At 40.9% G+C, this 24,122-nt stretch overlaps 1 long non-coding RNA gene across 1 annotated transcript in view; it reads right to left on the reverse strand.

Annotated features, from left to right (window-relative positions):
* Positions 1–14,617: 14,617 nt before the first annotated feature.
* Positions 14,618–24,122, reverse strand: part of LOC149125138 (uncharacterized) — an 83,830-nt gene continuing 74,325 nt past the window's right edge. The window contains exon 4 of the long non-coding RNA XR_016212122.1: positions 14,618–15,176. This is a non-coding gene — a long non-coding RNA (uncharacterized LOC149125138). The remainder of the gene's footprint in view (positions 15,177–24,122) is intronic.

Raw genomic sequence — 24,122 nt, forward strand, 5'->3', positions numbered from 1 at the left:
ACAGGCACGAATTAACATCAGTAAAGCTTCCCCACAATGCAACAATTAGGAGGCTTGGATTCGGTCTGCCTGATTTAAGGCGGTAAGCGCCAGCAAAGCTCGACCAGAGTATGAGCTGCAGGTCACCGAAGATAGGCACAAACCAACACTAATAAGTCTCCCCCACAATACGGCAATGAGAAGGCTTGGATTCGGTTTGCCTGATAGGTTTTGTAAACACCTGCAGGCAGTTCTAGCAGAGCAGAGCATGCGCTGCAGGGCACCGAACACAGGCACGCATCAGCGCCTAAAAACCTCCTCACAATGGCGAAGAGAGGACCCGGATTCGGTTTTCCTGATTGATAGGACTTGTAAGAGCCTGTGGCAACTCTAGCAAGTACAGCAGAGTGTGTGCTGCGGGACACCGAAGACAGGCGCGTATCAACGCCAAAAAATAAAAAGAAAGGGGGATCTGTGGGGAGCAATCCGGACTAGACTAAGTTACTGGAATTAAGACTTATTCTATGCATCTGCTCTCCCACAATATGGCGCTGGGAGAGAAGTAAACAGCTTCCGCACAGCTGCCTCCAGTTCAACCAATTAACTGTAGGACTTGCTCCTGATTGGAGAGCAGCGTACTCGGCGTGTGGGCAGCCGAGTTGGGATTGGCAGAGAAGGACTATAAAGGAGGAGAGAGACGGCATGCACCAGGAACATCTATGGGGAACATCTAAGGGAACCCGTGCAGCCCCCGAGAGAGCCGGCCGGCGGTGTGCCGCTCCCCTGCGGAAGTGGGGAATGCGGCCAGGGGGAACTGCCCTTCCACGGAGGTGGAAGGGATAGTAGCCAACCCGGGAAGAACCAGCAGCAAACCCGGGGAGGGCCGAGCAGACAAAAGAACAGCGCAGGGTCCTGTGTTGCTCCTCCACGAAGAGGGGGAGCGACACCGGCCAGTGATGGGTTCTTACAGAAAGCAAAGTCCCTGATTCACGCAGCTTTCAAGTAAACAAATAAATGGACAAGATAATTTCCATCATCTTGAAATACTAAATGCTATGAAGTGGAGAGTGCCACAGGGTGAAGAACCATCCTAGGTTACAGCCCCAGTTTATCTGTTATCCGTCTATTACAGAATCACTCTTGCTCACATGATAGAGCTGACAGTGAGAAGGAGACCCAGACGGAGGCTTCTTGGAAATGGTGGCATTTTAGCACCGATCGGCATGACCAGATACTTAAATATGCTGCCTGACAGGATAAACAGAAGCTGGCATGGTGCCTTACACGTAGTAGGAACTCGGTACTCAGGGAATACTTGATCACACCCACTGATTTTTTCTTTTTAAATTTTAACCATGTGTGTGGATTGCTTATTTTTAATCTCAAATTTGAATTTAAAATACCTTAATAGCCCCCATTTACCCGCCTAACGCTACCTCTTCATATTAAGAAGTATATAATTTGATTAGAAACTCATCCGGCAGTGAGTCTAACGTCCTTAAGAACTGTGCAGTGGCTCCCCAGACACCAGGCCCAGGACTGGAACGTCTGACCCCTCCTGGCTGGCTGAGGCTGCTCAGTGCTGAGTGCTCCCTGCCCACCTGGGCTCCATTCAGGTCAATTTCTTGGGGTCTAAATGGACCTCAGAAAGCTGTTGCTGCTTTTCTTGCACCTTAGCAAATTAAAAAAAATTATAAGTACAAATTTGTGAAAATAAAATACAAATAAAATTTTAAAAATTTTATCATGCATTTCACTCCTTTTACTAAGGAGATTTGGTTTTCAAAAATGAAAATTTGCTGCTTTTTTTTGCCATTAAAGAGCAATGTAGTTTCATTATTGAAAAATTATAAAATTGAGAAAATAGGTGAATGACAGTGAGAAACATCTTTCAGAGAGGACCGCTAATATTTTGAGATATTTTCTTTGCATAATTTAGATTTGTCATTTTCAGTGGTAAATTTCATTTAAAAAAACAGTGTGGTCCTTGAGGTTAATTTTAAGTGAGATCTCTTTTGGCATAAAACACAAATTCTAATAGAAATGGCCAAAAAAAGAGAGAAATCTGAATTTTTCCATCTTTTTAAACCCAGTTGATAGCTGCCATGCTCTGATCTCAGCATGATTCCAGAATTGCCCTTCTGTTTATTAAAATCCAGATGGGACAATCTCTCTGACAGTTTCTGCTGGCTGGCAGTAAAAACACTAATAATCCAACTAACAATAACAGTAGTAGTACTGCTCATAGCTCCATAGCTGTTAACATGTTCCCGGGTCTGTTCTAATAAATGTACTCACATAATGTCCGTCATAACCCTATTAAGACTTGTTCACTCTCATTTTCAGAAAAATCTATGTGGTTCTCATAATTGCCTTTCAGACATGATCAACTCTGTTTCACGTTTCCTCAATTTCAGCACTTTGGAGTCAGGGCAGATCTATGTCAACTTAACTATCTGATCCAGAAGAGCTAGCTAATTGTTGGGGAAATCCACAAATTATGACCCCTAAATTATATCCTCTTCTCTAATTTCACCTGAATCTGACAAAGCATGTTTATACTAATATCAATACCTGCATGTACTTATGAAAACACAGTTTTCCAAAAAACAGAATTTTGATGTTTGGAGACACCATACTTTGATCTTATTTTCTTTTTTAACATGGCTACATTTTATCATAATTATTTAAATTGTATTTTCACTGGTATTTTCTTCTAATCAATCACATGTACAAGGGGATTCAAAAAATTTCAGGAAAATAGAATTAAAAAATAAGTTCCATTTGATCCCAAAGATTTTGAAACCTGTTCAGACAAGTGATCTTCAAAAAGTTCATGAAAATTAATATTATGAAAAAACTATGCATGAATTTCAAAGTTTTTGTAATAAAGTAAACTTATCTTCTAACTGTCTTTTCCTTGACTTTTTTTGAAATTTGTACCACAACTCATCAATATTATCTCATTTGCTAGTAAACCAAAGTATTTACTCATACTAAGACTCCTTAGATTTTTGATTTCTCACTTTAAAATCTGTGGGCAAGGGAAATATTTTTCTTGGTGTTCTGGTAGAAGTGGTGATGGTGATGATACTGTTATCAATGCTATTGTTTTGATATCAGGTTGCAAGGCTTCATACCAGCATTATTCATGCCCAAATTAAATTTTGAGACTTTTATCTATTTACCAAGAAAACATTTCACCCAGAATCCCAAAAATAGTGACAAAAATCCCAACATGTTTCTTTTTATTCATCAATTCTTACTTGCATAAAACTAAAAGTTAGTATTTAGCAAAGATCTGCCAGAAATATCTGTGCTACCATATGGAACAGTGAACCAGAAACTGGAAGAGGGAAATAATTTTCAAATTATTGAAAGGAAAATCCCTCGCCTCTCAAGTTTCCATCTGAGTGCTTAAGTAACTTTGATCCAAGGCAAAACCACCCCCAATTCACTTCTCATACCCACATTTCTTTATAGGTTTAGTGATATCTTGGAACCAATAGCCTGGCATGCTAGTCCAGGAAAGAAATTAAAGCAAAATCAAAAAAATAAGGCAGAATAAGAGGCAAATGGAAGAGAGCAGAAGCCTGCTAGATAGCTCCCTTTGCCTTAGCCAGTGGCCCTCAAATTCTATTACTGCTTCTTTGATTAAATTAAAAATACAAAAAGTATTGAGCACTTATTTAACACTTTGTCTATCCTGGCAAGAGTGAAAGGCATTCCATTTAGAGAAACAACTCTTCAAAAGCTTCTGCTGACATTGCAGATACTATTTGGAATAAAGAGTAGAGTAATCAAGTAGATGGAGGCGATTTTCCAGAGAATACAGAATAAATATTACATACCGGCTGTAGTGGTGCTATCCTGTGTTATCTAGCTTTAGCAGAGGCCACCAGTCAAGGGAAATGGAAGTAAACTAGTGTAACACTAAGAGATTTTAGCCAGCAATTCAACACTGCATTCAATAATTAATAATACCTACTTTTGTCAAGAACTTCCTAATCCTGGAAACCTTGTACAATAGGATAGACATGATCCCTATTCTACAGTTAAGGAAACAGATTCAGAAATGTCGAGGTACTAAGACAAAAGCACTGAAGTTGTGGAGCCAGGATTCTGGAACTAGGCCTAAGCCCATGCATACCAGGTTTCCTCCGTATACCTCTAAGAGATACACAGAGAAAGCTGAGATTATTGAGGCCTTGGTCCTTGAAGAATAAAGTTTGGGTCGTTACCTACACATTCCTTCTTCCTCACACCCACTCCAGCCTGCACACAAAGCCAGGTTAATCTTCCTAAGGCACAGCAACAAACAATAAAACAAGAAATGTTCAGTGGTTCTTCATCAACTGTTGAGATGAAGTTCAAGTTATTTAACTTGGAGTTGGTGACTTTGGAGTTTGATGCTCTACTCAACTAGATTTCTCACCATTTCCTAAACACACAATGTATTGTCCATGTCCCAGCCCTTTGCTGATGCTGCTTATTAGGAATGTCTGCATTTTTTCCACCTCCATTTCCACCTGTAGGAAGCCTTATCGTTGAACATGAATTCATTTGTTCTCTAATCCATGCTATCCTCTCTGATTAATTCAGCCCTAATGACCTCCTTCTCTTCCATACCGATACCATTGAGACCGTGTCACTCACATGTCACTTTACACCGTCTCTATGTGTTGAGGCTTTTGGTGCATGGGCCTCATTTCCCCCACCAGATTGTAGGCTCCATGAAGGTAAGAAATGTGCCATATATTTTTACATTCTTTATCACCCTTAGAACAGCCTCATCCATAGAGTAAGCTCTCATTAAAAAACTGAGTGAATATCTGTGTGGGTGCAAACTGTTGAAATCTTTACTTAGTATATACTAAATCAATCTTCTGTATATAAAGATAATTGAAAATGAATCTTGATGTGAATGGGATGGGAGAGGGAATGGGAGATGAAACGGTTGCAGGTGGGAGGGAAGTTATGGGGGGAAAAGCTACTATAATCCAAAAGTTGTATTTTGGAAATTTATATTTATTAAATGAAAGTTAAAAATAAAATAAAATATAGAATATTTTAAAATATTTTTAAAATAAAATATTTCTAAAAATAATAAAAAACTGAGTGAATAAATCAAAGTTAGGTTTGTAATAACACTGACAAGTTCACATATAGTAACTGCTGCTTTGAAAGGTCAGATTGAGCCCCCAAACACTTGTTTTTATTTTTATGTGACCATTAAGGTAAAAGTCATGGGCTTGAGTAAAAAACAGATAAGTTTTCATGAGAACTTAGGCTTAAACATACAATTTTCTCCTTGTTTTAAACCACCTTTCATTTGTTTATTTTAAAAATACATTCATGTTAGAGCCGGCGCCGTGGCTCACTAGGCTAATCCTCCGCCTTGCGGCACTGGCACACCGGGTTCTAGTCCCGGTTGGGGAGCCGGATTCTGTCCCAGTTGCCCCTCTTCCAGGCCAGCTCTCTGCTGTGGCCAGGGAGTGCAGTGGAGGATGGCCCAAGTGCTTGGGCCCTGCACCCCATGGGAGACCAGGAGAAGTACCTGGCTCCTGCCGTTGGATCAGTGCAGGGCGCCCGCCGCAGCGCGCTGGCCGCGACGGCCATTGGAGGGTGAACCAATGGCAACGGAAGACCTTCCTCTCTGTCTCTCTCTCTCACTGTCCACTCTGCCTGTCAAATATGTATATATATATATATATATATACATTCATGTTATGTCTATTAGGCACAAGATCCTATAAGAATCTTGTATGTACTGAAGAATCAAGGCCACTATCTTCAGAAAGTTTAAATTCTAGTTGGAAAGAGAAGCAATAAACAAGTAAACAAATATATAAAATAACAAGATTAGTTCTATGGTAGGAATTGATAGGACAATAAAAGAGAGAGTGGTGAGACAGAACCCTGGAGAGTAGTTGGTCGAGGAAGGCCTAAGGGGAAACAGCCGACCTTCAATTAGCTACCAGCCGTGCAGAGAGCTGTGGGGAAATCACTTGAGCAGAGAAAACAGCAGGTTGAAAGACACTTGGGGGTTGAGGAACAAACAGAAATCGGTGAAGGTGAAGTACCAGGAGCAAGAGAGCAGAACTGAGATGAGGCCTGGGGAAGGTGGCAGGAGCCAGATCTTGCAGGACTTCATAGATCCAGGAAGGAATTATGATATTAGATGAAGCGCTATCAGAAGCTACGGAAGAATTAGAAACCAGAGCGTCACATGATCAAGTGTTGTGCGTGGGGAGCTGAGCCTTAGAATAGAATGGAGAACTGGTTGCCTTAGGGGGTGTTATGGTTTGAAAGTTTGCTCCCTCCAAAACTCATGTTGGGATTTAATTGCCATAGTAACAGTATGAAGAAGTGAGCAGGCCTCGTGGTGTGGGATTGATGCTGGTCACAAAAAGACAAATTCAGGGCAAGCATTGCGGTGTGGTGGGTAAAAAAAAACTGCTTGCAACATCTTCATCCCATCTCAGAGTGCTGGTTTGAGTTCCAGATACTCAGCTTCTGATCCAGCTTGCTGATAATGCAAGAAGCAGAGGATGACCCGGGTAGCTGGGTTCCTGCCAACCACAGAAGAGACCAAAATGGAATTCATGGTTCCTGGTTTCAGCATGGCCCAGCCCTGGCTGTTGCAGTCCTATGGGGAGTGAACCAGTAAATGAAAGACAGACTCTCTCTCTCTCTCTCTCTCCCTCTCTCTGTCGCTCTGCCTTTCAAAGGAATATATCTCTTAAGAATGGGGGATGGGGAGGTGGACTCTGTCACCTCTTACTCTTGCCTGTCCTCTCACTTTCTGCCAGGTAACGACATCACAAGAAGGCCCTAGCCAGAGTCTTCCACTTCAGTCTTGGACTTCCCAGGCTCCAGGACCATGATCCAGGAAGTTTCTATTTAAACACATGCTGGTGTCAGGCATTGTAGAGTAGAGCAACATGGACTAACACTGGGGGTGAGCCCTGAAGATGGAGACAAATGGAAAAATTTCAGAGAGATTTTGGAGGTTGAGATAAGAGGACCTGTTGACAGATTAGATGTAAGATTTGAAAGAACAATAAAAATTAAGAATAACTCCTAAGTTTTGGCCAGGAGATGGTCCCACCTTCACAGGTGAAGCCACTTGCCAGAGGCCACCTCTGGAGAAGACAAAAAAAGAAAAATCGCTGTTTTGATTTTGGAGAAAGACAAAAAGAAATTTGTTTTGAACATAGTAAGTTTGAGATGCCTTTGAGATAGCCAGTTCTAATAAACAACCAACATCCCAAAGCCATTATCATTTCACTGTTAACATAGTACCTGCATTTTCCCAATTGTGTGGTCACTTGTTCTTTGCTCATGTGGCCGATTGTATTTCCCAAAGTGGGTCTCCAAAACACATCCCATTCCCACATCCTCCTCTCCACATGACCTTGTCACTCCACTTCAAGAAAATGTATCCAGTTCTCCTAAGCTTGAGGCTGCTTTGACCACGAACACAGTGGAAGTAAGGCTGTGTGGCACAGGTGACGTGTCTGCCAGATCAGTCCTGCTTGGAGATTTGAGCTGTCACCTAACAGATCTAGTCGTCCTAAGGCTGCTATGTTTAGCTCCACGCCAAGCCATTTGGAGCAGCCACATGGAGAAACCACCTACCTGTGGGCAGTCTGAGTGGCAGCTTTAGTCTTCAGATCTTCCCTGTGCAGGCAACAGCCACGTGAGTGAAGGGTTCCAGGTGATTCTGACTCCACACGCTCAAATCTTCTGGGCTATAATTCTAATCAATGAGAAGCAAAACAAGCCATCGTGCTTTATCCCGTCCTGACCCGCAGAACCCAGGGATGTAATAAAATGATTACTGTTGTAAACTAATAAAAATTGTGATAGTTCATTAAGCAGCAATAGTTTCCAGGTCATCTGGTTAATCAAACACTGACATAATAAATACATTTAAGCCATAATCTCACCAATACATTGCCTGCACTGCGTTCTGGAGGAGCATGCAATCCCCAAACATGCAACCATCCTCTCACTGACTTAAATGAGAGTTGAGTAATGGTATTAATGGTAACTATAACAAATTCAAGGAACTGAAGTTCAGATATTAATTTGACACTTAATTCTCTATAGAACAAGGTTTGATAGTCAAGCATATTCAAATTTGATAAAAGGTAGAGTCAACAGAAGCCACACTTTAAAACCCTGACTTCAAAACACGTGATTTTCCTTCCATTGCATAAGTAGTTTTCCTGCAGATATCTCTAAGGTCACATAAGTGGAGCCACAAATAGAATAGACTGCTTATGGATAAAACTCCTACGTATGACGGATGGTTAGGGAAGTGGAACACAGAGTTGTTCTGCTTTGTTTTTTTCAGAAACAACCCTACACATTTCGTTTCTTAACACCCAATATTTTCTCTTCACCTTTCTTACAAGAATATAAAATAGAAGATGACCTTTCAAAATACTACCTTGATTTGAAAATTACTTTATGTACAACATTTTGAAAATAAATTATTTTCCTAGGAATTAGGATCTGCTATCCTAAGACTAAATAAATTCAATTTATTTTGCCTCTACAACAATTAGAAATCATCAGTGACTGAACCTTCATTCTTATGTGACAATAACAAGTGTTAACAATAAACAGCATCCTCCTGGGGCCAGCGCTGTGGCGTAGCACGTAAAGCCACCGCATGTGGTGCCGGCATCCCATATGGGCACTGGTTCAAGTCCCAGCTGCCCCACTTACGATCCAGCTCTCTACTATGGCCTTGGAAATCAGTAAAAGATGGCCCAAGTCTTTGGGCCTCTGCACCTGGGTGGGAGACCCGGAAGAATTTCCTGGCTCCTAGCTTCAGATCGGCTCAGCTCCGGCTGTTGCAACCATCTGGGGAGTGAACCTGCAGATGGAAGGTCTCTCTCTTTCTCTCCCTCTCTTCCTCTCTCTCTCTCTCTCTCTCTGCCTCTCCTTCTCTCTCTGTGTGTAACTCTTTCAAATAAATACATAAATCTTAAAAAAAAAAAAACAAAAAAAAAACAGCGACCTCCAGATGGCATTTATTCTAGCCCCAGCCTCCTGGTTCTAATAGTGCTTTTATTCAGGAATATTTTACTGTTCAGTGAGCCAGTAAGATTTTATTACCCTTGCTGATCCATAATCAATATAGAACCTGTTGTCTTTTACAGACAAAATGAACTCAATTCAAGGCTCTTTTCTTAAATGATGTACTATAACAAGAATTTCAACACACTTTTTTGTTGTTTTCTGATGAGTTTGAATTCAGAGGCTTATTATATTTTATGAGTGAATACCCAATAAGAAATGTGATAAGAAATCAGTTTAAACCAGAGATTGTCAAACTTTTTCTATAAAGAGTCAGATTGTGTTTTGGCTTTGCCAGCCACATATTCTGTCCCAACTCTGTCATTGTTGTGAGAAAACTGCTGTGGCCAATATGCGAATTAATAGATGTGGCTGGTTTGGGCCGCACTTCACCAACACCTGTCTTAAACCAAAAGCAGACTATATTTATAAAATATATTGGAACATGATGATGTTTATTTATGAAAATGTGTACCTTTCCATTTTCTTGGTAAAGTTTTACCCCTATTATTTTGTTTTCTTGCCGACTACACCATGCTTGTTCACCTGTGGCAGCAGACTGTGAGATAAGTCAATTATCGTATTACATCAATGGCTGGAATGCTACAAAACTGCTCTGGGACACCACAGCAGAAAGAAACACACCAAAACACTCTATCTGGTACTCTGGAGTTGAAGAGAAGTGTGGAAATACCAGTTCAGGACACTTAGCGCCTCATTCCACATCTACTAAAACATGGCTGACACAGGGCACGTGCCTTCAAAGGCACTAATACCACACATGACAAAATAGACCCTCTCATTTCACTTACATGGAACACCCTAGTGAACTAGAGTAGCAAAAGTAAAGCCCACACGCCAGCCATAACCATTTTCACTGACAAATGCGAGATGGGCCTTGTGGCAAGCTGGGTAAGCCCCCAGCAGTTTTGTAGCATTCCAGCCATTGATGTAATACGATAATTGACTTATCTCAGTCTGCTGCCACAGGTGAACAGGCATGGTGTAGTCGGCAAGAAAACAAAATAATAGGGGTAAAACTTTACCAAGAAAATGGAAAGGTACACATTTTTATAAATAAACATGTGGGAGGTCCACATCCCATACTGGAGTGCCTGGCTAGAGGCCTGGCTCCTGATTCTGATCCAGCTTCCTGCTAATGCACCCTGGGAGGCATCAGATAACGACCCAAGTGCTTGGGCCACTGCCATCCACACGGGAGACCCAGAGGGAATTCCTGATTCCTGGCTTCAGCCTGGCCCAGCCCTGGCTACTGTGGGTATTTGGGCAGTGAACCAGAAGATGGAGAAAGTGTGCTTGCTCACTCTGTCTCTCTCTCTCCCACTCTCTCCTCTCATTCTCACTTTAATTCTGCCTTTGAAGTAGATTAAATTAAATAATCATTAATAAATAAATAAAAGTGAAAATAGATTAAAATGCTAACTTTATAAAGTATTTAATGGCCTGTCTTCTCATATGGTCAAGCCATCTGTTGTAATATAGCCTAAAAATGTTATTTTCCTCCTAGCTTATGTTACTAATCACTTTATAAAACTTCATCTCCTTTGTACCTATATGATTCTGATTTCTAGCTCCCTGGACTCCTCAACTCTGCCAAAGATTAAATTATTCCTGATGGACAACCATAGCACAATTTTGGAAGCATTGTTTCTCCGAAAATAATGTTACCCAAAGTAATACACACACACACAAAATTTGGAGCAGTAAAGGGAATGAAAAATTAGTGGAACTTCAATATTGATTTCTTGTCTTCTTTTTTTTAAAATATTTATTTTATTTATTTGAAAGTCAGAGTTACAAAGAGAGAAGAGAGGCAGAGAGAGAGAGAGGTCTTCCATCTGATGGTTCACTCCCCAGGTGGCCACAATGGCCAGAGCTGCGCTGATCTGAAGCGAGGAGCCAGAAGCTTCTTCCTGGTCTCCCACGCGGGTGCAGGGGCCCAAGGACTTGGGCCATCTTCTACTGCTTTCCCAGGCCATAGCAGAGAGCTGGATTTGAAGAAGAGCAGCCAGACTCGAACTGGCGCCCATATGGGATGCCGGCGCTTCAGGCCAGGGCTTTAACCCACTGCACCATAGCACCGGGCCCTTCTTGTCTTCTTAAACTTACATAATAAAATTTTGACCATCTATAGTTACTTTAAAAAACATTTTTGTTGGGGTTGGAGCTGTGGTGTAGTGAGTAAAGCCACCACCAGCAGTGCCAGCATCCCATATGGCCGCCATTTCAAGTCCCAGCTGCTCCATTTCCCATCCAGCTCTCTGCTATGGCCTGGGAAAGCAATAGAGGATGTCCCAACTCCTTGGGCTCCTGCACCTGTGTGGGAGGCTGGGAAGAAGTTCCTGGCTTTGGATCCGCACAGCTCCAGCTACTGCAGCCATATGAGGAGTGAACCAGTGGATGGAAGACCTCTCTCTCTTTCTCTCGCTCTCTCTCTCTCTACTTCTGCCTCTGCCTTTCTCTAACTCTGCTTTTCAAATAAATAAATAAATCTTGTAAAATTTTTTTATTTTTTCATGATCTCTCCAAGTTTTTACACTTCTATATTCAAAATCAAGCATAAAGGGGAAAATATGTGCTTTCATAGTGATAATCTTTTGTCTGTCCATCAAATCCATTTTCCTCTATGCTCTACATTCATTAGTGATTCACACCCCACTTTTGTGAACTATGATCCCATTTAAAAGATAAGAAAAGGAATTTGGAATTTCAAGGGATCAGGGTTAGGTCAACAGGGACTGAACTCAGGTGCTCTACTGCATTTCCTTGAGCTGAAACCACTAAAACGTTGAAATTGTCTAACAACTGCGCTCATATCTTACAGCAGATTAATAATTGAGAGCATAAATAAGACCGGTATCAAAAGGCATTGCAACTGTCCTCTTCCTTATAGAAGGATCTACCTTTGAAGGTTAGATTTTGTAACAAGAGTATAATAGAAAGAGCATGAGTTTTGGAGTCAGATCAACGTGGATTCAAAGCTTAGCTCTACTATCTGAACTTATTCTCTGCATAATTTCTATTATAATGGTGGTGGTGGCAATACTGATGCTGGTGATGATGGGTCTATGACTAGTAGTTCAGTAACCACATAAAGACACAATTTATATATAGTAACAGAATAACTTGAAAAATAATCCTCTCAGTCTACCAAACATAGTGAATGCTTCAATTTATATTCTGTCTTCAGTTGGTAAGCAAGAATATTACCTCTTCAAAGTGGTGTTGACTGAATTAAAGCCATGGCTTGGCGTGAAAATAAGCAGTGGAATAGTTTTCATTATTAAATTCATCTTTTTATTTCTTACAGAATTGAAAACCTCACTGCAATCCTATACCCCATTAAGAGATTAGAGTGGGAGTGTGGTCCGAATTACAGAGAAGGGGATCAGATCCATTTCTACACCTTTTTATTAGTTCCGTGACCTCTAAGAACAGAATTAAATGACTTACGTGGGTATACATTATTCCTTCCCTTTGTATCATTGTCCTTCATCTCTTACAAAGCAACGTTATCCTAGCACATGATGTTAGACCACAACCTGTGATTATCTTTTATCACCTGCTGTACTCCTACTTCATTTTGTAGCATTCCTTCAACAATTGACAGTTTATTTGGTGTCAAACACCATGCTCAGTAGTGGAGAAAAATGCTATAGTCCTTGTCTTCACAAAGCTTACTGAAGAGCGCCTGTGGAAGATAAGCATTAAATGACTGCACAGGTAATTCATTGATTACAAATAAGGTTAGACAGCAGCCATCTCTGAAAAGAGAAGAGATGGAGTCCTACACTGTGGAAGTCTGGTGAGCCACCTCCGCTATGCCTAATGGGATGGCAACTGGAGGCCAGTTTGCTACCTCCACATTACATTCCCTGCCACTGACATCATCCTCTCAGTAAAACAACAATGGGATGTGGAGGATGTGGCTTGGGTGTGGCAATAGGTGTTCTTGTGGAGTAAGTTAGTGAAATAATCATATTGCCACATTACAACTTTTCTCACTCTAACACTGTACTTGCCTTTAGGGAATTCGCACAAATTGTTTATTTAATGCACAGTGGGAGGCCTGTTTACTTTGTGGGGAAAAGCTCTTTATCGCAACTCCACAGCTCATTCACTTTTCATCTTCCAAAGGCAGGGAAAGACAAGTTGGAAGTACTGACAGTCTCTCCTTCTTCTGGTCCTCAGTGGATACATCCCTTCTCAGGCCCAGAGATCTGAGCAACACTGCAGAAAAGTGGTATCTTTGCAATTTTATGCATTCTTAAGATTTTTATATTTTTCTAGAAGATAAATATTGAATATTGAAGGTACCCATTTCTCCAAAATATAAATCTCCTTCCAAAATTCATCAAAGTTTCACTTTTATCATGTAGTCAGTATATGAAAGGAGTGTACGCCAGTAACAGAAATTAGTGAAAATCTCTCTTTCTTTTTGATTCTTCATCTGTGGGAAAACTAAATATTCCTCACCACCAACACCAAGTAAATACGTGGATATTTTCAGTCAAACCCTCTTCATTATGTCTTGTGTGTAGATCAGGGTTTTGTTATGGTTTTGTTTTTTATCATTCCCTCCTTTTTTCTAAGCTCCTTCCTTGGTCCCCATCCCTCACCCACTCTGTCTTCCATCTCATGATACCCTTCCAACTCCATGATATTACTGCCCCTGTCCTCTGTCCATATCCCTCCTCCTTCTGGTTTCCTCTCCCTATTATTGAGTTTGAGTCTGATTTTTATGAGGTGACTGTTCCTTTGCTTCCCATTAAGTTGCTATAGAAATAAAATAGAATCCCACATGTAAACAGCTCTCTGTATTGTAGAAGAATTATAATTTTATCAAACACTCAAAAATCGCATCAAACAAAATTTGGTATTCATAATGGCTATACTCATGTTCTTAAACACTAAAAAGGCCTAGGGTTAACACTTACCTGGACATACGAGTAACATAAAACAGGTAGGAATGTCTCTATTTCCTTCCCAGTAGAAATCATCAACAAGGAAGATGGACTATTAGTTTGTGGTTGAGAGTGTGAATTTTGAGAATCAAACTACTTGGGTTAAATTGTGGCACATTCACATACTAACTGTATGACCTTGGTCAATGCTATCTAATTCCACATAAGGTTCAGTTTCTATATCAGTAAAAACGGTCTACTTCATTGGGTTGTTGTGAAAAGTGCATGAATTTAAATATTTGTAAACTTTGTAAAAGTCTTATACATTGTAGTCATTCAAATATTAGCTCTTATGAGTGATCACACATTCTAGAAATCCTTGAGGCCTTATACTGAAGAAAAATCAAACCAAATGCAATGGAAAACTGTACCCAGGTTTTTGTATAGGCTTGTTGATCATCATTTATCAAGAAATTCTACAGAAAGTATGAGACCTTCACATCTCATGTAAAGAATAATAATAAAGGTAATACTTTTGATACAGAAATCCCATTTCTAGGAATGTCCTAGGAAATATTTACACAAGCTAATAAAAAGAGAATATTCCAAATGGATACTGTATATTTCTTGATGAATATATGCAAATGCTGCCTATTTCTTGACTATTTAATATAAGAAAATTGAATAATAGGTGAGAATTGGTTAAATACCAAATGGTCTACTCTTATATATCTACAATACAACGTCAAGAGAAAACACTGAGTTGCAAAGTTGCAAGACATGATCCCATTGTCAATATATAGATACATAGCTTTACATATATTTAGACACACACAAATTTTGCATATATACAAGAATAGTTGAAGGGCCGGCGCCGTGGCTCAATAGGCTAATCCTCCACCTTGCGGCGCCGGCACACCGGGTTCTAGTCCCGGTCGGGGTGCCGGATTCTGTCCCGGTTGCCCCTCTTCCAGGCCAGCTCTCTGCTATGGCCAGGGAGTGCAGTGGAGGATGGCCCAGGTGCTTGGGCCCTGCACCCCATGGGAGACCAGGAAAAGCACCTGGCTCCTGGCTCCTGCCAGGATCAGCGCGGTGCGCCGGCTGCAGCGGCGGCCATTGGAGGGTGAACCAACGGCAAAGGAAGACCTTTCTCTCTGTCTCTCTCTCTGTCCACTCTGCCTGTCAAAAAAAAAAAAAAAAAAAAGAATAGTTGAAAATATTCATGGAAAATGTCACTAAAAATGTCTATTTTTGGTACAAAACATTTGAAATCCCAGCATTTGAGAAGTCTTCAAAGGGCTCATGGAAAGTATGTATTATGAAAAAACTATATATGGCAAATTTTTTCACATGCAAATAAATCTGTATTTTAATTCCAGTTTCCACAAACTTTTATTTTTCTTACTTTGTACAAGACGTTTCCTCATAGCTTTCATCTGCAATTAAAAATATTTGATTTTTTACATTTTTATTTTTATTTATTTACTTGAGAGGCAGAAATACAGAGACAAACAGAAAGACAGACAACAAGAGTTCCCACCCATTGGTTTACTCCCGGAATGCATGCAGTGACCTAGGGCTGGGCTTGGTGAAAGCTGGGAGCCGGGAACTCAGTCCAGGTCTCACACATGGAACCTAACTCCTTGAGTCATCACTGCTGCCTCCCAGGGTCTGCACTAGCAGGAAGTTAGAGTCAGGAGCTAGAGCTGAGAAAAGAACCTGGCACTCCTGTGTGGGAAGCAATGTCTAAACTGGCATATTAACTGTGGGGCCTAATGCCTACCCCTTTATTTTTTTACCCCTTAATTTTTAAAAAAACACACATACATTTTTAAATAAACCACACACGTGGGCCTGTGAACTCCATCCCAGGGTTTCGTGAGTGAAAAGATTGTAACTTAAAATGCCCTGGGTGAAAATGCTGGAACACGCCACTTCAGCACTCTCCTGTGCAGTCCACATCATACTCTCCTTTGGGTCCCTGTAATCTAAAGAGCACACACAAGCCAATTCTTCTCTTGTTGGCCCACTCACACTTTACCAGTACTCTCCCCCTGCCCTCATCCAGAACACAAACACTATGGGTGTCAAAGAAAGGTCAAGTTCCAGTTGAGGGTCCAGAAACAGATCTGAAGAGGAATCACAATCTTTGTGGATGAAGAAGTGCCTGCCAACACCAAATGCCCCTCTCAGAGGCTACCACTGGTGTTTTAGCACACGCCTACAAAGCTGCAGCGAGCGGGGGTTCATCTTGGAAGGGGCAGTCCTTTCCCTATTGGAGTAAGTGGCTGAAGGTCACTGTGAAACCTTCACTTGAATGTTGGGCTATTCAGCATTTGGAATCCATAGCTTGCCTTTGAGAAACAGAGCTTCTGGAAGAGCTCTGGAGGAGTGAGAGGAGGGCATCAGTGGTGTGGATTAGTCTGTTTGTTTAGCTAATAAAACTAAACTGTTTTTTTTAGGCACGGTAGTTGGTATCTTTGCCAGTGTAAGCAGAAAATTTTATTCATTGTGTTTAGACATGCCCATTCTTTCAGGTCACAGTTTTACATTCACAAATCTTTTTATCATCTTTAATATCTATGCAATGCTGTGTGGCTACATGTTTACATTACTCGTTCCTTAAAAAAAGAGAGAGAGAGAGACATACACACACAGAGACACACACACACACACACTGAGTCAAGGATGTGTTTGGCTAGCATTCTTATTTTTTAATTGGGCCTTTTCCCATAAACCAAGTTGTTGTTTATAGTTTCTTTTCTCTTACGAACATCATAGTAATCAGGTAAGGAAATTTCTCATAAATCCATTTTTGATCATTTCATAGTCTGAAAATTGGATTTAAATTCTCAAAGTGTGGCTTTAAATTCAGTGAGTGGCCATTTCCCCAGGGATCTAGGATTTCTCAGTTGCTTTTATTTTCCTCTTCCCATTGTTGCCTTCCTTATCAGCAACACCAGCAAGGAAGAAGGTTCATCACTTGTCCCTTCCCCCAGCATCTTCTTGTAAGGATGCATACATGTAGCGTATTACCCAAAAGACAGGTGCAAAACACAAACTAAGTTCCACACAATGCAAAGATTAGAAGATCTCTGAATAATCAAAAATCAGTTGAAAGTTATGTCCTGAATTAACGTAATTAGAAAGCTACATTTCATTTCAAATTTTCTGATTTCAGAGCTTTGAATTTGAACATCACATTCTGTAATGTATGCAGAGGTAAAAAATGCAAAGTCAACAAAATACTGATTTTTCTTCTTTTGGTACACAAAAGATCTAGATATGCAAAATCTAGACAATGCAATTACAAATTAAACATTCTGATGTTAATTTGATTCACATCACTTGAAAACATTTTCAAATTACCAGTTTGATCTTGTTATAAGCACAGTAATACATATTATGCTAGTATGTGTTTTTTTTTTATGAACAAAAGTGGTAATATTATTCTGATATTCTTAGTTTTTAAACAGCATGGATTTATTATAGATGCTACTAAATTATTATTGTCTATTCATTTATATGAGTCCTCCAACTTTCTTTTTCTTTAACAGAGTTTTAACAACACACACACACACACACACACTTCTTTATGTCAAGAATTCTTACAGATATTATTTGAACTTCACAACTCAGGTTTGCAGACCTGCCATAATTGCAGGTTGGAGAGGCCTATTTACATCCACAGATTAAGGAATAAATAATTAAACAATCCCTGAGCAATGCAGTCATAATTACACTATTTAGACAAATGCTGGGTAGGATTAGTCTCCTTTCTCAAACATGAAGCCTTTTCTTTATGACATGCCATTCTAAACCTCAATTTAGAATAATTAATAAAAATGATTATAAATCACTTTGCAAAAATAAAACGGCTAGGCATGAGCTGAATAAGTACAATTGATTAAAGTTGTTAAGGGTTTGCAGCCAAAAAGAAATGTTGCCTCAGTGTTGCTAAAATGAAGCCAAAAACTATCACTGATGGGGTGCAAGAAATCTATAGGGTTGGCCGGCACCGCAGCTCAATAGGCTAATCCTCCGCCTGCAGCGCTGGTACCCTGGGTTCTAGTCCCAGTAGGGGTGCCCGATTCTGTCCCGGTTGCCCCTCTTCCAGTCCAGCTCTCTGCTGTGGCCTGGGAGTGCAGTGAAGGATGGCCCAGGTGCTTGGGCCCTGCACCCTCATGGGAGACCAAGAGAAGCACCTTGCTCCTGGCTTCGGATCAGTGCCGTGCGGCAGCCACGGCGGCCAATGGGGGGAGTGAACCAACGGCAAAGGAAGACCTTTCTCTCTGTCTCTCTCACTGTCCACTCTGCCTGTCAAAAAAAATAAAGAGAGAGAGAGAGAGAGAGAAAGAAATCTATAAGGTCAGTAGCAGCAAACATGGCCTCACTCTGAGCCTCAAATTATTTCAAGGGTGTTGACATGTCTTTTGATACAGTATTTTTATATCAACTGCCTGAGAATCACAATGTGCGCTAGTTTGGACATCAGCCAAGTTCTTTCAAGGTATAAGTTTACTGTCTTTACACCAATGGATTTGATCACATCAGAGCCAGTTATGTTTAAAGCCCCATGATTTTTACTCATAATACATATGTGCATAGAGTAGCCCAAAAGGATAAGGTCACATTAGAAACAAGCCTTGTGTACATGAGGTGAACACAAAACTGCACACAAGGAAGATGCATCTATGTAATGACATTTTTGTTCAGACTACAGATGACAAAAACTTCTGTGACCCCACCAGACTGTGGATAGGTGTCAAGAATCCATCTTGAGGCTCACCAAAATCTCCAGCCAGTGCATCAGCAGTACAACCTGTGAGGGAAATCTCACACACTCCCCACCACAACACTTTCGTTGGCAGCACTCTGTGGAATCATGTGCCACAGAGCCGGCCTGTTGAGACAGTGCATCACCATTCTCACAAGTCCAAAACTGAATTTTTTGCAGACAATAGCAAAGAAACAATAAGGAAGGACAAACAGTGCTCTTGTTTATTACTGTGTGAAAAGTCAGCAGAGATCATGCACACTCTTGTAAATTTTGTACTGGCTGCTCTACAAAGAATGATGATGTGCAAAGCTAATAGATATGTTTATTACCAAGAAATGAAAAGAAATGCTTCCAATATCTGGAATACCAAATAAGACTTTAAAAAATACAGATATTTGTTCAACTTCATGCATGGAGAGTACCTAAGTTGATCACATAATTCTAATAGATTCTTGCAGAAAAACAATAGAGCAGAAATATGTGGGGACTCCAAAAATTTCACGACAATTGGAATTTAAAAAAACAACGTATTTTGGTGTGAAAATTTTGAAATCCATGCATATGAGGAGTCTTCAGAAAGTTCATGTAAAGTGCACGTTACTGGGCTAGCACTGTGGCACAGCAGGTTAAGCCGCCACCAGCATCTCTTTATCAGAACAGTCCCAGCTACTCTACTTCCAATCCAGCTCCCTAGGAAGGCAGTGGAGGATGGCCCAGGTACTTGAGCCCCTGCCACCATGTGGAAGACCTGGATGGGGTTCCTGGCTCCTGGCTTCAGCCTAGCCTAGATCCATTTGGGTTGCAGTCATTTGGGACGTGAACCAGAGAATGGAAAACATCTCTCTCTCTTTCTCTCTTTCTCTCTCTCTCTCTTTCTCCTTCTTTCTCCTTCCCTCCCTTTCTCTCCCCGTCCCTCTCTGTGTCACTCATCCTTTCAAATAAACACATAAATCTGGCCAGTGCCGTGGCTCACTTGGCTAATCCTCCACCTGCGGTGCCGGCATCCCATATGGGCACCGGGTTCTAGTCCCACTTGCTCCTCTTCCAGTCCAGCTCTCTGCTGTGGGCAGTGGGGGATGGTCCAAGTGCTTGGGCCCTTGCACCTGCATGGGAGACCAGAAGGAAGCACCTGGCTCCTGGCTTCGGATCAGCATAGCTCTGGCCATAGCGGCCATTTGGGGGGAAGGAAGACCTTTCCCTCTGTCTCTCTCTCTCACTGTTTAACTCTGCCTGTCAAAATAAATAAATAAATAAATAAATAAATAAATAAATAAATCTAAGAAAAAAGAAGAAACTGCACATTTTAAAAAAACTATGCATGGGCTTCTATTTTTTTACACCAAAATAAACCTAGTTTGTAATTGCATTTCCATTAACTTTTTCAAGTGTCCTAACACAGAAGAAATATTTTGTATGAAAGTGTTTTCATTTCATTGTGCCCACCATTTCCACACCTTTGGTCAGCCTTAAAGACCAAAGTTTTTTTTTATTTTGTTCTTTAGTAATTAAACAATTTTTTTCAGTCCAAATTGGATAAACTCCCTTCAATAGAATCTAATACTACTCCCAATTGGAAGAACTACCTAAAATACAGCAAAATTATTTTCATCTAAAGAACTCAAATTGTTTAACATATAATATTGTTGTTGCACAGAACTGGAAGGGTTCATGAGAAGTTATTTGGGTTGAGGACTTCACATTTTTCAAATGTACATTATACACACATACACACACACACACACACACAGTAATAATAAAACAAAAATAGAGGCTGGTGCTGTGGCATAGTGAGCTAAGTCTCTGCCTGCAGCGCCAGCATCCCATATGGGCGCCAATTCATGTCCTGGCTGCTCATCTTCCAATCTTACTCTCTGCTATGGCCTAGGAAAGCAGTGGAAGGTGGCCCAAGTGCTTGGGCTCCTGGCTCTTGGCTTTGGATCAGCTCAGCTCCAGCCGTTGCAGCCATTTGGGGAGTGAACCTGTGGATGGAAGACCTTTCTCTCTGTCTCTCTCTCTCTCTATCTGTAACTCTACCTCTCAAATAAATAAATAAAAACCTTTAAAAAAAAGTCATAAAACAGTAATTCCCTTTGCCTTATGAAATGCTCTGTGATTGTTTTATCCTACTATATTTTCAAATGCTTAGTATGACCCACTTAAAGGATTTTGTGATCCACTTGGTGAGTTACAACCCACAGTTTAAAAATCTAGGCCACACAGAAGCCATTGGCAATTTATAAGAATAAAATGAGTTATGGATTAAATTCAATTATTTTCATTTTTAAAATAACACACAAAATAAGTTCAAGTTATTAATCATTTCCATAACATAAGTCGTCAAATTTTCCTTCACAAACACAAAGCATAATAAATATTTATAATCACTCTTTCTTTAGTTGGCATAAATTTGTTTTCCACAGTTTATTCCTAAATTATTTGTATCAATATGACATTTATCCTCCTGCCTGTCACTATTGCATTCTATTTAGCATTTCTACCTTCTCTTGAGATGTTAATAATTACATCATGTATTGTTTTCTATTTTATTCTGACCTAGTCCAATCTACATTTTCATAGTGATTTCCCAGTTCTATCAACCCCAGTTGTTAACTAACTTACCCAGAATTATTTGCTGTTTGCACACTGGAGGGCCAGGAGCTCCTGTGACTATTCCTTAATGCAGCCACTTCTTGTACAGGCATCTTATCTCCTTTTCCACTAAAATTTATGATGGACTTGACCAGTATTTTCTTATGTGGTAAATGCTGCATAGTTCATTTTGTCTGCTCCAGCTCTCATATTCCTCACAGACGAAACACTGCACTTTCTGTGCCTGGGACCAACATCTTTCCTTTCCGCACCGCATGCCCATAAGGCAGTGCTACCCACTGCAGAGCCAGTGTTCCTCCAGCCACAATTAGCTCCCATTCCCTTGTGCCACCAGCCTTTGAAGAGCCATGGGCACAAGTTCATTTCCAAGGAGACAGAATGGTTATTATCAAATGCATAGAGGCAACTGCAAATCCTGATAAGTGACCTCATTTTGGCTGTTTCCAAACTCTAACTTGAGGCCAACATAGACCCGGTAGGGTTCATCTCTCCTGAATGGAACATCCCAGTCATATTCTACTTCAAATCCACATCTGTGTTGGATTGCGGTACTTCCAAGCAAACATCCAAGAGTGTATGACATTGTCTCATTCACCTGGCTGCCTTACCACATCTTTTACCTTTTTGTTTCTCAAATATAACAATATATGTAAAAACACATGGGGGAAAGAAAAGACGAAAAGCCTGAGGGTGGGTGTTGTAGTGCAAGAGATTAAGCAGCCACTGGGGACACCATTTCCCAAATCAGAGTACCTGGGTTTGCGTCCCACCTCTGCTCCTTCTATTTATTTATTTTTTAAAATTTATTTATTTATTTGAAGGGCAGAGTTACAGAGAGGCAGAGGCGGAGAGAGAAAGCGAGAGAGAGGTCTTCCATCCACTTGTTCACTCCCCAGATGGCCACAACGGCCGGAGCTGTGCCAATCTGAAGCCAGGAGCTTCCTCTGGGTCTCCCACACAGGTGCACAGGCCCAAGGACTTGAGCCATCTTTCACTGCTTTCCCAGGCCATAGCAGAGAGCTGGGTTGGAAGAGGAGCAGCCAGGACTCAAACCAGCACCCATATGGGATGTTGGCAGGGCAGGCAGCAGCTTTATCCACTATGCCACAGCACCGGGGCCCCCACTCTGCTTCTAATCCAGCTTCCTGGGAGGCAGAGGTATTGGCTCAAGTACTTGGGTCCCCACCATCCACATGGGAGATCTGGACGAGTTCCTGGCTCCTGGCTTCAGCCTGGCCCAGCCCCAGATGTTGTGGGTATTAGGAATTTGGGGAGCAAACCAGAAGATGAAAGAGAGTCCCTTCATCTCTCTCCTTATCTCCCTCCCTCCCTCCTTGCTTTCAAATAAAAAATAAACTTTTTATAGGCCTAAAAAGCAGAGGGAAATGAGCAAACAGAGGAAAGAACAGCTGACATGAAAAACAGTAAATAAGTCATTAAAAATAGAAATGACAGCTGTATGACAGAGAGAAAATGAAGATTGAAGACTTCTTCAGAGATCAACATGAGCCATCCAAAGATGTAGGCAGATCAGCAGGACAAAGGAAATTCACTAATCTAGCCATTGCTGGCCAGTGCTGTACAGAGGTGGGACCACTAAGTAAAGAAGGATTGCTCCTGGGCATAGCTCGGTTGTCATTAGGAAGGTACAGGTATGTGTGAAGTCAGCCACCTGGAAAATGTTAGCCACATGTTGTAAGGCGGCATCTTTCTACTTGAATCCTCAATATATTTTTAAACAACTCTTATTTTTGTATAGACTCAATTTAAAGATTATAGGGAGGTGATCTTTTTAATCCCACATACCTAAAGTTGGTTAAACTCTAAGAAACTCATTTAGGCTGAATTTCCCTATGCCTCTTGATTCTCAAGAGGAAAGTGTGTATGTCTTTGTGTGTGTGTGTGTGTATGTGTGTGTGTGAAGGGCTACAGAAGGAAGCAATTATTGAGGCAACATTTAAATACAATACACTAGCAGCCAGTTCTGATTAATGGTTATCTTAGAGGGTATACTGGAAAGTGGAAGAGGTTAGCATTAAACAGTAGCCAAGGTGGAACCAGTCTACCATCACTGTGCAACAGAATGCTTTGTGATGTTGGAAATATTCTATGCATTAGCCATACAGGTAGGTGTTGAACACTTGAAATGTGGCTAGTATGACTAAAGAATTGAATACTAAAGAATTGAATTTGGGGGCTGGTGTTGTGGTGTGGTGGCTGAATCCAGCACTTGCAACAGCAGCATCCCATATTGCAACACAGGTTCAAGTCCTAGCTGTTCTATTTCTGATCCAGATCCCTGCTAATGTGCCTGGGAAAGCAACAGAAGATGGCCCAAGTGCTTGGGTCCCTCTCACACACATGAGAGAGCTGGATGTAGTTCTAGGCTCCTGACTTTGCCTGGCTCAGCCCTAGCCAGCGATTTGGTGAATGAAACAGTGAATGGAAAATCTCACTTTCTCTCTCTCCCTCTCCCTCCCTCTCCCGTTGTCTGTCTTTTAAATCAATAAAGCTTAAAAAAAAAAAACCCTGAATTTTTAATTTAATGAATTACTTTTATGTATAAGATTTATTTATTTATTTATTTGAAAGGTGGTTATAGAGAGGCAGAAGTAGACAGACAGGTCTTCCATCTGCTGGTTCACTCTCCCAAATAGCAGTAGCTGGAGCTGTACTCAGCTTTTTCTGGGTCTCCCACATGGGTGCAGGGGCCCAAGCATTTAGGCCATCTTCTA

The sequence above is a fragment of the Oryctolagus cuniculus genome, chromosome 8 (assembly GCF_051225735.1).
Source record: "Oryctolagus cuniculus isolate XC-2025 breed Fujian yellow rabbit chromosome 8, ASM5122573v1, whole genome shotgun sequence".
NCBI lineage: Eukaryota > Metazoa > Chordata > Mammalia > Lagomorpha > Leporidae > Oryctolagus > Oryctolagus cuniculus.